Genomic DNA, 16,057 nt, shown 5'->3' on the forward strand with positions numbered 1-16,057 from the left:
TGAGCAGGGTGAGCAGCTTCTTGACACCTGGCCTAGGGACCTCGTGAGGTGAGGTTTTTCGGGTGGAGTGCGGATGTCTTCGGGTTAGCAGAGGCTGGACACACCAGTCCCGATGGAGGACTAAGCAGACCCCTGCCTCTGTGGTCAGTGCTGGGAGGCCGGGCAGGACGTGAGGAGGAGTTGAGGACCGAGCATCTCCCCAGCCTAGGACCCGTGGGATTCCCTGGGCAGGTGCGGCCTCTCGTGGGGCCCCTCAGCACTTTTTGTTCAGGCTAGGGTCTTGTTCTGAGTTTCCTTGCAGGTCCCCAGAGGGTAGGGATCAGGTTGTACCAGGGGAAAGGTGAGCACTGCAAGGGAGCCCTGAGGGGACCTCCCGCCACACAAAACTGAGGGGACCTCACAGAGTCCACCCCTCGTACTGTCACAGAAGGCTGAGGGCTGTGCCACAGGATACCACCCGAGCTGCGTCCTCCCTTTCTCTCACAGGAGCTGCAGGAACCAGGAGGCGAAAGCAGAGGTCTGAGGCCCATGTCCTGAGGTCAGAGAGCAGAGGTGGTCCAGGCAGTACCCGGAGTCAAGGTGAGGAGGGTGCCCTGAGTGTACACCAGGGGCTCCCCATCCCAGAACAGAGGGGACCCCACATGGGCCTAGTCCCACCACCTTGTCAGCCTCGGAAGTCTTGGACTGTGCTGACTGCACCCTGGGGAGACACCTCACTTCCTTCTTCAGGTAGCCAGGGGACTGGATGCCCCGGAGGCTTGCGCCTGTGAAGTCTGAGAACACCTTTCAAGAGGAGATGCATAAGTGGCCTGTGGCCGCCCAGGGTGTGGTTTTCAGCTGAGGCTGTTCACATCCCCTCTCTCCACCATCCAGGCCTGTGGTCCCCATATGTCCCCATCTGCCCCCCGCCCCCCTCCGCCGCCTCCCTCCTGCCTCAGGCTGTGGTTTGATCCCAGGCATCGCGCTCATGGTCGACATGAGTGAGCTGAGCAAGCTCGAGGAAGAACTTAGGACCCAGGCCCAGGGCCCATTGGAGGCGCAGCTCTCGGGGCCTGAGGCAGGGGAGACTGCAATTGCCCCCCACCCCAGTCTCTGGCCTTGCCCCCGGTAGCTCTGAATGAGATGCTGGCTAACCTGATTAAGTTCCTGCTGCTCATGCATCCGGCCAAGGAGCTGACCTCCCAGGTGGAAATGCTAAAGAAGGTCCTCAGGGATGACCAGGAGCACTTTCCGGTGGTCTTCGGCCAAGCCTCATAGTGCCTGCAGCTGGTCTGTGGTGTGGAGGTGAAGGAGGTGGAACCCAGGGAGCACATCTACATCATGGTCCCCACCGTGGGCCTCACCTATGATATGATGCTGAACAGTGGGCAGGGCCTGCCCAAGGCCGGCCTCCCGGTACTGGTCCTCAGCCTAATCATGTGGAATGGAGACCGTGCCCCCGAGGAGGAGGTCAGGGGAGCACTCAGCAGGATGGGGGGGGCTGTCGAGAGTGAGCACTGCAACTTTGGGGAGCCCAGGGAGCTGCTTACCCACATGTGGGTACAGGAGGGGTACCTGGCATACCGGCAAGTGCCTGAAAGCCACCCTGCCCGCTCTGAGCTCCTGTGGGGTCCCCAGGCCTATGCGGAGACCAGCAAGTGGGACGTCGTGGCATTTCTGCTCAGGGTCAAACAAAGGGCTTTGAGGGCCTTCCCACCCCTGTCTACGTAGCCTGCAAGGGAGGAGGATGAGGCGGGCTGAGCCAGAGCAGCATCCAGGTGATCCTTCCCTCTGTGATTGAAGAGGGAGAGGTCAGCCTTCTCAGACGTGCTGGCCCAGGCCAGTTGGGGAAACGGGTGTATAGCATCTTTGGATTCCTGTTCTCTATGATGACATGGAGATTCATCTGCTTTCCTTAGAGAACTTTCAAAATTTGATTTTTTCTTTTTTTTTTTTTTTTGTTCCATGATTGTTTTCATAGAAGGCTAAATAAACTTCAGTGTCTTAACTTAGTGAATGATGTTGATCACAGTGTGTTTGAACTTACCCAGTTCGAGAACAAGAGCTTCGCTGTTTTGTAAAAGAGATTGGAGACTCTTCCATTGTGTTTTGTGGTCCCGAACAGGATGCAATGGAATTGGAATTAGAACTGTTTTGGAAAAGTGAGCTTACTTGGCAGTAATATTGATGGGGGAAGAATTAGATGATAAAAGTAATTGTAGTGAATTCATGGTTCTGTCCTTCTTGTGTGTCATTTTCAAAAACTAAATAATCTCTGTTTATTTGGATTTGCCTGGGTCATTTTAGGAAGTAGCAGAATGAATTGAGCCCCCTGCTCACTGGCTCGTGTATTCCGAAGACCTTTTAGGAGCCTCTGCTCTGTGAAATGCTGTGTTAGCAGTGGGGACACTAGGAGAAGCAGGACACCCCCACACCTAGAGCGACGGTCTAGGAGCTGCAGTCACATGAGGAAGGTGGAAAGACATCCCGTAGTCGCAATGAACAGTGCAACACAGGGCGGGGTGGTGGGGTTACAGGAGGAGTGTTGGAGTGTCAGTGCCTGAGCCAGGGTGGTTTGGGGCTTGGGAAAGCTGGGTTCTTTCTGTGGGAGGTGACTGTGTTGAGGCTGGGTGGTGGCAGCCCTCAGACTTGCAGACAGTGTGTCTTGGGGGTGACGGGAAATTCTGAAGTGGATCGTTGCTGTGAGGTGTCCTTTTGCATCTTGGATAAAGCCCAGAGAGATCTCTTTCTTGGGCAGGAAGGGAGGGGCCCTGGCTCTCGTCACATTGCTCTTGATCACAGGGGCAAATGAGGTGTTTTCACACCCCACGCTGCTGCTACTGCTGCTAAGTCGCTTCAGTCGTGTCTGACTCTGTGCGACCCCATAGACAGCAGCCCACCAGGCTCCCCCGTCCCTGGGATTCTCCAGGCAAGAACACTGGAGTGGGTTGCCATTTCCTTCTCCAGTGCGTGAAAGTGAAAAGTGAAAGTGAAGTCGCTCAGTCATGTCCGACTCCTAGAGACCCCACGGACTGCAGCCTACCAGGCTCCTCCGTCCATGGGATTTTCCAGGCAAGAGTACTGGAGTGGGGTGCCATTGCCTTCTCTGACTGAACACCTGACATCTCTCCAATCCCACACTGCCTACCGGATGCTCAACAAAGAGCAGCAGGTAGAACTCATAATGACAAAATCTCCTGTTTTGGGGAAGACAGTCTGAGCAGGTCACATGGGTCTTGAAATTCTCAACCATTTCCAAGTGTCCACTGACTATGTGGCAGGTGCCATGTATGTAGCCAGAATCACATCTTCTGTTCCTGTTGTTCTCTGGCACTCAGCAGGGAGAGCTGCCCCTTCAGCCCCCTGCACCCGCCCGCACACCAGACTGCAGTGACCTCACCACCTCCTGAGGCCCGGAACTCGCTCCTGTCATTTGATGCCAGGCACAGCCTTAACCTGTTGAGTCTCTGCTGCCTCCACACTTCTGAACCTGCCTGAAGCCAGGGACGCTGGTGGATGTTGCATCTTTTTTTTTTTTTTTTTTTTTAATATAACAGCAAAAGAGACACAGATGTATGGATGTTGCATCTCTTCTGGCTAGTACTTATTTCTTTTGTCATCTGGATCTCAGACTCTGAGTCTCAGATAAATAAAAAAAGCAGTCAAAATCGCTGCTCTGTGCGTTTTCCTCTTAGAGGTTATGTTATTCAACCGGGGTGTATGTGTGTGTTTGAGGGGTGCGGAGCAGTGTCTTTCCCAGCTGGGAATCAAAGTTCCCAGGATCCAGTCACCCAGCAGGATTTCTCCACTTAGCAGCTTCTCTTCACTCATTTCATCCCTCTGATATCTAGAGCATGGGCACAAGTGGCCAAAATAAAGTCCAGATGACCAAATAAATGGTCATTTCAATATACTTGGTAATCTGCTTTCCCAGGACAGAGAGTAGAGGACCAGCCCAGGGAATACTGGGCCATACTTCAAAGCAACATTTGCTCTTCTCCAGGATTCTGAGCAGATGGTGGGGCAGTGGTAGAAAACACCTCCTTTGCCCCTGTGGTCAACAGCAATGCAACAACAGTCAGGACCCCTTCCTTCCTGCCCGAGAAAGAGATCTCTCTGTGTTTTATCCAAGATGCAAAAGGATACCTCACAGCAATGATCTGTTTCAGACTTTCCCGTCACCCCCAAGACACACTGTCTGCACGTCTGAAGGATGCCACCACGCAGCCTCATCACAATCACCTCCCACAGAAGGAACCCAGCTTCCCAAAGCCCCAGAACGCCCTGGCTCAGACACTGACGTTGCAGCGTTCCTCTAGGAGCCCGAGCGCCCCGCCCTGGGTTGCCTGGTTTAGTGTGACTAGGGGACTTATCTCCACCTTCTTCGTGTGACTACGGCTCCTAGATCATCGCTCAAGGTGTGGGGGGTGTCCGGCTTCTCCTAGTGTCCCCACTGCTAACCCAGCCTTTCATGGAGCAGCGGCTCCATAAAGGTCTTTGGAATACACGAGCCAGTGAGCAGGGGGCTCAATTCATGATCCGCTGACTCCTTAAATAACCCAGGCAAATCCAAATGAACAAGACATTATTTAGTTGTTGAAAATGACACACAAGAAGGACAGAACCATGAATTCACTACCATTACTTTTATCATCTCTTCCATCATCAATATTACTGCCAAGTAAGCTCACTTTTCCAAAACAGTTCTAATTCCAATTCCATCGCATCCTGTTCAGGACCACAAAATACAATGGAAGAGTCTCCGATCTCTTTTACAAAACAGCAAAACTCTTGCTCACAATCTGGGTAAGCGCAAATGCACTGTCATCAGCATCATTCACGAAGCTGAGACACTGAAGTTTATTTAGCATTCTATGAAAACAATCAGAGTTTGAACATTTTCTAAGGAGAACTGGTGAATCTCCATGTCATCATACAGAAAACAAATGCAATGAAGCTATACACTGGTTCCCCAAACTGCCCCAGGCCCTCACTTCTGAGAAGGCTGACCGCTCCCTCTTCAATCTCAGAGCGAAGGCTCACCTGGATGCTGCTCTGGCTCAGTCCGCCTCATCCTACTCCCCTGCAGCCTCTGCAGACCGCAGTGGGAAGGCCCTCAAAGCCCTTTGTTTGACCCTGAGCAGAAATGCCATGATTTCCCTCTTGCTGGTCTCCGCATAAGCCCGGGGACCCCACAGGAACTCATAGCGAGCAGGGTGGCTGTAAGGCACCTGCCGGTACTCCAGGTACCCCTCCTGCACCCACACGTGGGTCAGAAGCGTCCTGGGCTCCCCAAAGATGCAGTGCACACTCCCAGCATACACACCCAATCTGCTGAGCGCTCCCCAGACCTTCTGCTCAGGGGCACGGTCTCCATTCCGCATGATCAGGTTGAGGACCAGCACCAGGAGGCCGGCCTTGGGGAGGCTCTGCCCACTGCTCAGCACTGCGTTGCAGCTGAGGCCCAGGATGGAGACCATGATGTAGATGTGCTCCCTGGGGTCCACCTCCTTCACTTCCACGCCAAAGACCAGCTGCAGGCACTGCGAGGCTTGGCTGAAGACCACCGGGAAGTACTCCTGGTTATCCCTGAGGACCTTATTCAGCATTTCCGCCTGGGAGGTCGGCTCCTTGGCTCGATACTTGAGGAGCAGGAACTTCATTAGGCTAGCTATCATCTCATTCAGCGCTTCCTGGGGCAAGGACTCCCCAGTGCCTAAGGAGGACACTGTGGGGGAGGAGGCCGAGGCAGATGCAGCCACCCCTGCCTCAGCCCCCAAGAGCTGCGCATTCACCGGGCCCTGGGCCTCGCCAGGGTCCTGAAAACCTTCCTCGGGCTTGCTCAGCTCACTCATCTCGACCACGAGCGTGATGCCTGGGATCAAACCACAGACAGGAGTCAGCCAGGGTGACAGATGGGGACCACGGGCCAGGCTGGGGGAGAGAGGGGCTGTGAATGGCCTCAGCTGAGCACCACACCCTGGGCGGACTGACACAGGCAACTTACAGGTCTCCGCTTGAGGGGTGCTCTCAGACCTCACAGGGGCAAGCCTCCGGGGCAGCCAGTCCCCTGGCTACCGGAAGGAGGAAGTGAGGTGGCTCCGCAGGGTACAGTCAGCACAGTCCAAGACTTCCGAGGCTGACAAGGTGGGGGATTAGGCCCTTGGGTGGTCCCTTCTGTTCTGGGGTGGGGAGCCCCCGGTGTACACTCAGGGTACCCTCCTCACCTTGACTCCGGGTACTGCCTGCACCTTCTCTGCCCTCTGACCTCAGGGCACGAGCCTCAGTCCTCTGCCTTCCCCTCCTGGTTCCTGCAGCTCCTGTGAGAAAAAGGGAGGGGGCAGCTCGGGGGTATCCTGTGGCACAGCCCTCAGCCTTCTGTGACAGTACGCGGGGTGGACTCTGTGAGGTCCCCCCAGTTGTGTGGTGGGAGGTCCCCTCAGGGCTCCCTTGTAGTGCTCACCTTGCCCCTGGCACCACCTGGTCCCTCCCCTCTGGGGGCCTGCATGGAAATTCGGAACAAGATCCCAGCCTCAACAGAAAGCGCTGAGGGGCTCCACATGCTGCCGAACCTGCCCAGGGCTTCCTGTGGGTCCTAGGCTGGGGACATGCTCGGTCCTCAGCTCCTCCTCACGTCCTGCCTGGCCTCCCAGCACTGACCACAGGGGCGGGGGTCTGCTTAGTCCTCCCTCGGGTTTGCGGAGTTCAGCCTCTGCCGACCTGAAGCCTCTGCCCTCCGCCCAAACAAACCTCACCTCCCGGGGTCCCTAAGCCAGAAGTCAAGAAACTGCTCACCCCACTCCAGGGCCTCCAAGAGTCCCCACAAGGGCTAGGATCCCTGCCTCCCTGTTGGGGTCTTTCCGCTTCAGTCCATCCTCGCATGCAGCCTGGCCCTCAGGCAGGACCGGAGATTGTCCCGTCCGCCATTTTGAGACCCCCGCCGCTTTCACAAGATCCCCAGTCTCTCTCAGACCAGCATGTAAGAAAGGCAGACACACAGAATGTGCTCCCAGGGCCGACTACAGGGGCGGGGATCTGTGGGGTTCCGTCGCTCCTCATGCAGGGTCCCCTCAGTCCTCCCTCAGGCACCTCACCTGCCTCCGGCCGGGACCTGGGATTCTCGCCTCTCCCCAGCTGAAGCCCCGCCCCTTATACCACCCCCAGGCTCTCCAAGACCCGGATGTCAGGAAGTCAGACCATGCCTGCTGCGCTCCTCCGACCCCCACAGTTGCCCTGGACTGACGGCAGAGATGAGCTTCTCTGAGGTACCCTCTGATTGGGGTTCAGGGTCCTCTAGTTCCTCCTCAGGGTCCTCAACCTGACACCCCACCGGACCTGGGAATCCGACCACCTAAGGCCCCGCCCCATATGCAAGGTCCCCAGTCTGAGATCCCGACCGACCGACCTCAGGAAGTCAGCCCCCCTACCAGGTCTCCAGTCTGAGATCCGGATATGAGGAAGTGAAACCGCGCACGCTGGGCTCATCCTACCCCAGGGCCACCAAGGGCCAACAGCAGCTACAGGCTTCCCTGAGGTCTCCTCTGATTGGGGTCCAGAGTCCGCTCAGTCCTCCCTCAGGGTCCTCAACTTGAAACTCTGGAGGAGCTGGGCTTCTTCCCTCTGCTCACCCGAGGCCACGCCCCCTTTCCCAGGTCCCCAGTTTCTCTGAGACCTGGATGTCAGGAAATGCAGCATGTGCTCATCCACCCTCTGTGTTCCCTGAGCCTTGATGTGAGGGTCCCGCCTCGGGTCAACACTAGGGGCATCCCTGGATCTGCCAGGGCTCAAGACGAGGTCCCTGAGGGATGATAAAAGGTAACCCCACTGATCCCTGCCCCTGCTGCCAGCCCTGGGCCACCCTGGTGGTGGGATGAGCACTTGGCAGCCGGTTCGGACTTCCGCATCTGCATCTCAGAGACATTAGGCAACTGTTAGAAGGGGCAGGGCCTCAGACGGGAAGAGGGGGAGATCTTAGTTCTTTTGAGGGTCAAGGTGAAGACACTAAGGGAAGACTGAAGAGGACGCTGGACCCCAGAGCAGAGTGGGGTCTGGGAGGACATAGGGCAGATGAACCATGCTGCATTTCCTGACATCCGGGTGTCAGAGAGACTGGGGACCTGACATAACGGATGGGGCACGAGTGGGGAGAGGAGAGAATCGAAAGCCCTTACACAGAGACAAGTTGAGGTCCCTGAGGGATGACTGAAGGGACCCCAAGTGAAGACTCTAGGGACCCCAAGGTAAGACTGATGGAACCCCACAGATCTCAGCCCCTGTTATCGGCCCTGGGAGCCCTTGGGGCGAGAAGAGCACACTAGGTCTGTCCTCTCTTCCTGAGTTCCGGGTCTGTGAGTGTGGGGACCAGGTGCGAGGAGCAGGGACCTCTTCCCACCTTTCCTAGTGGGGAGACGACAGAGCCTAGGTCCTACCGGAAGACAAGGTGAACACCCTGAGTGAGGACTGAGGGTAGTCAGATCTCAGACCAGAGGGAACCTTGGTAGTCCCCAGGCAGGACAACTTCATGCCGCAGTGCCTGACATCCCTGTCAGAGAGACGGGCGAAAGCAGCAGAGCCTCCCGATTGCAGACAGGACACTTGCAGATCTTGCCTGGAGTACAGGCTCCATGCGAGGAGGGACCGAGACAGTTAAGACCCCAACAGGGAGGGACTTGGCCCTTGCAGGAGGGTCTTGGAGGGCCCAGAGCAGGGTGGTGAGCAGGGTGAGCAGCTTCTTGACATCTGGCCTAGGGACCTCGTGAGGTGAGGTTTTTCGGGTGGAGTGCGGATGTCTTCGGGTTAGCAGAGGCTGGACACACCAGTCCCGATGGAGGACTAAGCAGACCCCTGCCTCTGTGGTCAGTGCTGGGAGGCCGGGCAGGACGTGAGGAGGAGTTGAGGACCGAGCATCTCCCCAGCCTAGGACCCGTGGGATTCCCTGGGCAGGTGCGGCCTCTCGTGGGGCCCCTCAGCACTTTTTGTTCAGGCTAGGGTCTTGTTCTGAGTTTCCTTGCAGGTCCCCAGAGGGTAGGGATCAGGTTGTACCAGGGGAAAGGTGAGCACTTCAAAGGAGCTCTGAGGGGACCTCCCGCCACACAAAACTGAGGGGACCTCACAGAGTCCACCCCTCGTACTGTCACAGAAGGCTGAGGGCTGTGCCACAGGATACCCCCGAGCTGCGTCCTCCCATTCTCTCACAGGAGCTGCAGGAACCAGGAGGCGAAAGCAGAGGTCTGAGGCCCATGTCCTGAGGTCAGAGAGCAGAGGTGGTCCAGGCAGTACCCGGAGTCAAGGTGAGGAGGGTGCCCTGAGTGTACACCAGGGGCTCCCCATCCCAGAACAGAGGGGACCCCACATGGGCCTAGTCCCACCACCTTGTCAGCCTCGGAAGTCTTGGACTGTGCTGACTGCACCCTGGGGAGACACCTCACTTCCTTCTTCAGGTAGCCAGGGGACTGGATGCCCCGGAGGCTTGCGCCTGTGAAGTCTGAGAACACCTTTCAAGAGGAGATGCGTAAGTGGCCTGTGGCCGCCCAGGGTGTGGTTTTCAGCTGAGGCTGTTCACATCCCCTCTCTCCACCATCCAGGCCTGTGGTCCCCATATGTCCCCATCTGCCCCCCGCCCCCCTCCGCCGCCTCCCTCCTGCCTCAGGCTGTGGTTTGATCCCAGGCATCGCGCTCATGGTCGACATGAGTGAGCTGAGCAAGCTCGAGGAAGAACTTAGGACCCAGGCCCAGGGCCCATTGGAGGCGCAGCTCTCGGGGCCTGAGGCAGGGGAGACTGCAATTGCCCCCCACCCCAGTCTCTGGCCTTGCCCCCGGTAGCTCTGAATGAGATGCTGGCTAACCTGATTAAGTTCCTGCTGCTCATGCATCCGGCCAAGGAGCTGACCTCCCAGGTGGAAATGCTAAAGAAGGTCCTCAGGGATGAACAGGAGCACTTTCCGGTGGTCTTCAGCCAAGCCTCACAGTGCCTGCAGCTGGTCTGTGGTGTGGAGGTGAAGGAGGTGGAACCCAGGGAGCACATCTACATCATGGTCCCCACCGTGGGCCTCACCTATGATACGATGTGGAACAGTGGGCAGGGCCTGCCCAAGGCCGGCCTCCCGGTACTGGTCCTCAGCCTAATCATGTGGAATGGAGACCGTGCCCCCGAGGAGGAGGTCAGGGGAGCACTCAGCAGGATGGGGGGGCTGTCGAGAGTGAGCACTGCAACTTTGGGGAGCCCAGGGAGCTGCTTACCCACATGTGGGTACAGGAGGGGTACCTGGCATACCGGCAAGTGCCTGAAAGCCACCCTGCCCGCTCTGAGCTCCTGTGGGGTCCCCAGGCCTATGCGGAGACCAGCAAGTGGGACGTCGTGGCATTTCTGCTCAGGGTCAAACAAAGGGCTTTGAGGGCCTTCCCACCCCTGTCTACGTAGCCTGCAAGGGAGGAGGATGAGGCGGGCTGAGCCAGAGCAGCATCCAGGTGATCCTTCCCTCTGTGATTGAAGAGGGAGAGGTCAGCCTTCTCAGACGTGCTGGCCCAGGCCAGTTGGGGAAACTGGTGTATAGCATCTTTGGATTCCTGTTCTCTATGATGACATGGAGATTCATCTGCTTTCCTTAGAGAACTTTCAAAATTTGATTTTTTCTTTTTTTTTCTTTTTTTGTTCCATGATTGTTTTCATAGAAGGCTAAATAAACTTCAGTGTCTTAACTTAGTGAATGATGTTGATCACAGTGTGTTTGAACTTACCCAGTTCGAGAACAAGAGCTTCGCTGTTTTGTGAAAGAGATTGGAGACTCTTCCATTGTGTTTTGTGGTCCCGAACAGGATGCAATGGAATTGGAATTAGAACTGTTTTGGAAAAGTGAGCTTACTTGGCAGTAATATTGATGGGGGAAGAATTAGATGATAAAAGTAATTGTAGTGAATTCATGGTTCTGTCCTTCTTGTGTGTCATTTTCAAAAACTAAATAATCTCTGTTTATTTGGATTTGCCTGGGTCATTTTAGGAAGTAGCAGAATGAATTGAGCCCCCTGCTCACTGGCTCGTGTATTCCGAAGACCTTTTAGGAGCCTCTGCTCTGTGAAATGCTGTGTTAGCAGTGGGGACACTAGGAGAAGCAGGACACCCCCACACCTAGAGCGACGGTCTAGGAGCTGCAGTCACATGAGGAAGGTGGAAAGACATCCCGTAGTCGCAATGAACAGTGCAACACAGGGCGGGGTGGTGGGGTTACAGGAGGAGTGTTGGAGTGTCAGTGCCTGAGCCAGGGTGGTTTGGGGCTTGGGAAAGCTGGGTTCTTTCTGTGGGAGGTGACTGTGTTGAGGCTGGGTGGTGGCAGCCCTCAGACTTGCAGACAGTGTGTCTTGGGGGTGACGGGAAATTCTGAAGTGGATCGTTGCTGTGAGGTGTCCTTTTGCATCTTGGATAAAGCCCAGAGAGATCTCTTTCTTGGGCAGGAAGGGAGGGGCCCTGGCTCTCGTCACATTGCTCTTGATCACAGGGGCAAATGAGGTGTTTTCACACCCCATGCTGCTGCTACTGCTGCTAAGTCGCTTCAGTCGTGTCGGACTCTGTGCGACCCCATAGACAGCAGCCCACCAGGCTCCCCCGTCCCTGGGATTCTCCAGGCAAGAACACTGGAGTGGGTTGCCATTTCCTTCTCCAGTGCGTGAAAGTGAAAAGTGAAAGTGAAGTCGCTCAGTCATGTCCGACTCCTAGAGACCCCACGGACTGCAGCCTACCAGGCTCCTCCGTCCATGGGATTTTCCAGGCAAGAGTACTGGAGTGGGGTGCCATTGCCTTCTCTGACTGAACACCTGACATCTCTCCAATCCCACACTGCCTACCGGATGCTCAACAAAGAGCAGCAGGTAGAACTCATAATGACAAAATCTCCTGTTTTGGGGAAGACAGTCTGAGCAGGTCACATGGGTCTTGAAATTCTCAACCATTTCCAAGTGTCCACTGACTATGTGGCAGGTGCCATGTATGTAGCCAGAATCACATCTTCTGTTCCTGTTGTTCTCTGGCACTCAGCAGGGAGAGCTGCCCCTTCAGCCCCCTGCACCCGCCCGCACACCAGACTGCAGTGACCTCACCACCTCCTGAGGCCCGGAACTCGCTCCTGTCATTTGATGCCAGGCACAGCCTTAACCTGTTGAGTCTCTGCTGCCTCCACACTTCTGAACCTGCCTGAAGCCAGGGACGCTGGTGGATGTTGCATCTTTTTTTTTTTTTTTTTTTTTTTTAATATAACAGCAAAAGAGACACAGATGTATGGATGTTGCATCTCTTCTGGCTAGTACTTATTTCTTTTGTCATTTGGATCTCAGACTCTGAGTCTCAGATAAATAAAAAAAGCAGTCAAAATCGCTGCTCTGTGCGTTTTCCTCTTAGAGGTTATGTTATTCAACCGGGGTGTATGTGTGTGTTTGAGGGGTGCGGAGCAGTGTCTTTCCCAGCTGGGAATCAAAGTTCCCAGGATCCAGTCACCCAGCAGGATTTCTCCACTTAGCAGCTTCTCTTCACTCATTTCATCCCTCTGATATCTAGAGCATGGGCACAAGTGGCCAAAATAAAGTCCAGATGACCAAATAAATGGTCATTTCAATATACTTGGTAATCTGCTTTCCCAGGACAGAGAGTAGAGGACCAGCCCAGGGAATACTGGGCCATACTTCAAAGCAACATTTGCTCTTCTCCAGGATTCTGAGCAGATGGTGGGGCAGTGGTAGAAAACACCTCCTTTGCCCCTGTGGTCAACAGCAATGCAACAACAGTCAGGACCCCTTCCTTCCTGCCCGAGAAAGAGATCTCTCTGTGTTTTATCCAAGATGCAAAAGGATACCTCACAGCAATGATCTGTTTCAGACTTTCCCGTCACCCCCAAGACACACTGTCTGCACGTCTGAAGGATGCCACCACGCAGCCTCATCACAATCACCTCCCACAGAAGGAACCCAGCTTCCCAAAGCCCCAGAACGCCCTGGCTCAGACACTGACGTTGCAGCGTTCCTCTAGGAGCCCGAGCGCCCCGCCCTGGGTTGCCTGGTTTAGTGTGACTAGGGGACTTATCTCCACCTTCTTCGTGTGACTACGGCTCCTAGATCATCGCTCAAGGTGTGGGGGGTGTCCGGCTTCTCCTAGTGTCCCCACTGCTAACCCAGCCTTTCATGGAGCAGCGGCTCCATAAAGGTCTTTGGAATACACGAGCCAGTGAGCAGGGGGCTCAATTCATGATCCGCTGACTCCTTAAATAACCCAGGCAAATCCAAATGAACAAGACATTATTTAGTTTTTGAAAATGACACACAAGAAGGACAGAACCATGAATTCACTACCATTACTTTTATCATCTCTTCCATCATCAATATTACTGCCAAGTAAGCTCACTTTTCCAAAACAGTTCTAATTCCAATTCCATCGCATCCTGTTCAGGACCACAAAATACAATGGAAGAGTCTCCAATCTCTTTTACAAAACAGCAAAACTCTTGCTCACAATCTGGGTAAGCGCAAATGCACTGTCATCAGCATCATTCACGAAGCTGAGACACTGAAGTTTATTTAGCATTCTATGAAAACAATCAGAGTTTGAACATTTTCTAAGGAGAACTGGTGAATCTCCATGTCATCATACAGAAAACAAATGCAATGAAGCTATACACTGGTTCCCCAAACTGCCCCAGGCCCTCACTTCTGAGAAGGCTGACCGCTCCCTCTTCAATCTCAGAGCGAAGGCTCACCTGGATGCTGCTCTGGCTCAGTCCGCCTCATCCTACTCCCCTGCAGCCTCTGCAGACCGCAGTGGGAAGGCCCTCAAAGCCCTTTGTTTGACCCTGAGCAGAAATGCCATGATTTCCCTCTTGCTGGTCTCCGCATAAGCCCGGGGACCCCACAGGAACTCATAGCGAGCAGGGTGGCTGTAAGGCACCTGCCGGTACTCCAGGTACCCCTCCTGCACCCACACGTGGGTCAGAAGCGTCCTGGGCTCCCCAAAGATGCAGTGCACACTCCCAGCATACACACCCAATCTGCTGAGCGCTCCCCAGACCTTCTGCTCAGGGGCACGGTCTCCATTCCGCATGATCAGGTTGAGGACCAGCACCAGGAGGCCGGCCTTGGGGAGGCTCTGCCCACTGCTCAGCATTGCGTTGCAGCTGAGGCCCAGGATGGAGACCATGATGTAGATGTGCTCCCTGGGGTCCACCTCCTTCACTTCCACGCCAAAGACCAGCTGCAGGCACTGCGAGGCTTGGCTGAAGACCACCGGGAAGTACTCCTGGTTATCCCTGAGGACCTTATTCAGCATTTCCGCCTGGGAGGTCGGCTCCTTGGCTCGATACTTGAGGAGCAGGAACTTCATTAGGCTAGCTATCATCTCATTCAGCGCTTCCTGGGGCAAGGACTCCCCAGTGCCTAAGGAGGACACTGTGGGGGAGGAGGCCGAGGCAGATGCAGCCACCCCTGCCTCAGCCCCCAAGAGCTGCGCATTCACCGGGCCCTGGGCCTCGCCAGGGTCCTGAAAACCTTCCTCGGGCTTGCTCAGCTCACTCATCTCGACCACGAGCGTGATGCCTGGGATCAAACCACAGACAGGAGTCAGCCAGGGTGACAGATGGGGACCACGGGCCAGGCTGGGGGAGAGAGGGGCTGTGAATGGCCTCAGCTGAGCACCACACCCTGGGCGGACTGACACAGGCAACTTACAGGTCTCCGCTTGAGGGGTGCTCTCAGACCTCACAGGGGCAAGCCTCCGGGGCAGCCAGTCCCCTGGCTACCGGAAGGAGGAAGTGAGGTGGCTCCGCAGGGTACAGTCAGCACAGTCCAAGACTTCCGAGGCTGACAAGGTGGGGGATTAGGCCCTTGGGTGGTCCCTTCTGTTCTGGGGTGGGGAGCCCCCGGTGCACACTCAGGGTACCCTCCTCACCTTGACTCCGGGTACTGCCTGCACCTTCTCTGCCCTCTGACCTCAGGGCACGAGCCTCAGTCCTCTGCCTTCCCCTCCTGGTTCCCGCAGCTCCTGTGAGAAAAAGGGAGGGGGCAGCTCGGGGGTATCCTGTGGCACAGCCCTCAGCCTTCTGTGACAGTACGCGGGGTGGACTCTGTGAGGTCCCCCCAGTTGTGTGGTGGGAGGTCCCCTCAGGGCTCCCTTGTAGTGCTCACCTTGCCCCTGGCACCACCTGGTCCCTCCCCTCTGGGGGCCTGCATGGAAATTCGGAACAAGATCCCAGCCTCAACAGAAAGCGCTGAGGGGCTCCACATGCTGCCGAACCTGCCCAGGGCTTCCTGTGGGTCCTAGGCTGGGGACATGCTCGGTCCTCAGCTCCTCCTCACGTCCTGCCTGGCCTCCCAGCACTGACCACAGGGGCGGGGGTCTGCTTAGTCCTCCCTCGGGTTTGCGGAGTTCAGCCTCTGCCGACCTGAAGCCTCTGCCCTCCGCCCAAATAAACCTCACCTCCCGGGGTCCCTAAGCCAGAAGTCAAGAAACTGCTCACCCCACTCCAGGGCCTCCAAGAGTCCCCACAAGGGCTAGGATCCCTGCCTCCCTGTTGGGGTCTTTCCGCTTCAGTCCATCCTCGCATGCAGCCTGGCCCTCAGGCAGGACCGGAGATAGTCCCGTCCGCCATTTTGAGACCCCCGCCGCTTTCACAAGATCCCCAGTCTCTCTCAGACCAGCATGTAAGAAAGGCAGACACACAGAATGTGCTCCCAGGGCCGACTACAGGGGCGCGGACCTGTGGGGTTTCGTCGCTCCTCATGCAGGGTCCCCTCAGTCCTCCTTCAGGCACCTCACCTGCCTCCGGCCGGGACCTGGGATTCTCGCCTCTCCCCAGCTGAAGCCCCGCCCCTTATACCACCCCCAGGCTCTCCAAGACCCGGATGTCAGGAAGTCAGACCATGCCTGCTGCGCTCCTCCGACCCCCACAGTTGCCCTGGACTGACGGCAGAGATGAGCTTCTCTGAGGTACCCTCTGATTGGGGTTCAGGGTCCTCTAGTTCCTCCTCAGGGTCCTCAACCTGACACCCCACCGGACCTGGGAATCCGACCACCTAAGGCCCCGCCCCATATGCAAGGTCCCCAGTC

The 16,057-nt window shown here is 56.1% G+C and overlaps 1 pseudogene; it reads left to right on the top strand.

Moving 5' to 3' along the window:
- Positions 1–976: 976 nt before the first annotated feature.
- Positions 977–1,689, top strand: LOC138070741 (melanoma-associated antigen 10-like; annotated as a pseudogene).
- The last annotated feature ends 14,368 nt before the right edge of the window (positions 1,690–16,057 follow it).

Source organism: Capricornis sumatraensis, chromosome X (assembly GCF_032405125.1).
Source record: "Capricornis sumatraensis isolate serow.1 chromosome X, serow.2, whole genome shotgun sequence".
Taxonomy (NCBI): Eukaryota; Metazoa; Chordata; class Mammalia; order Artiodactyla; family Bovidae; genus Capricornis; species Capricornis sumatraensis.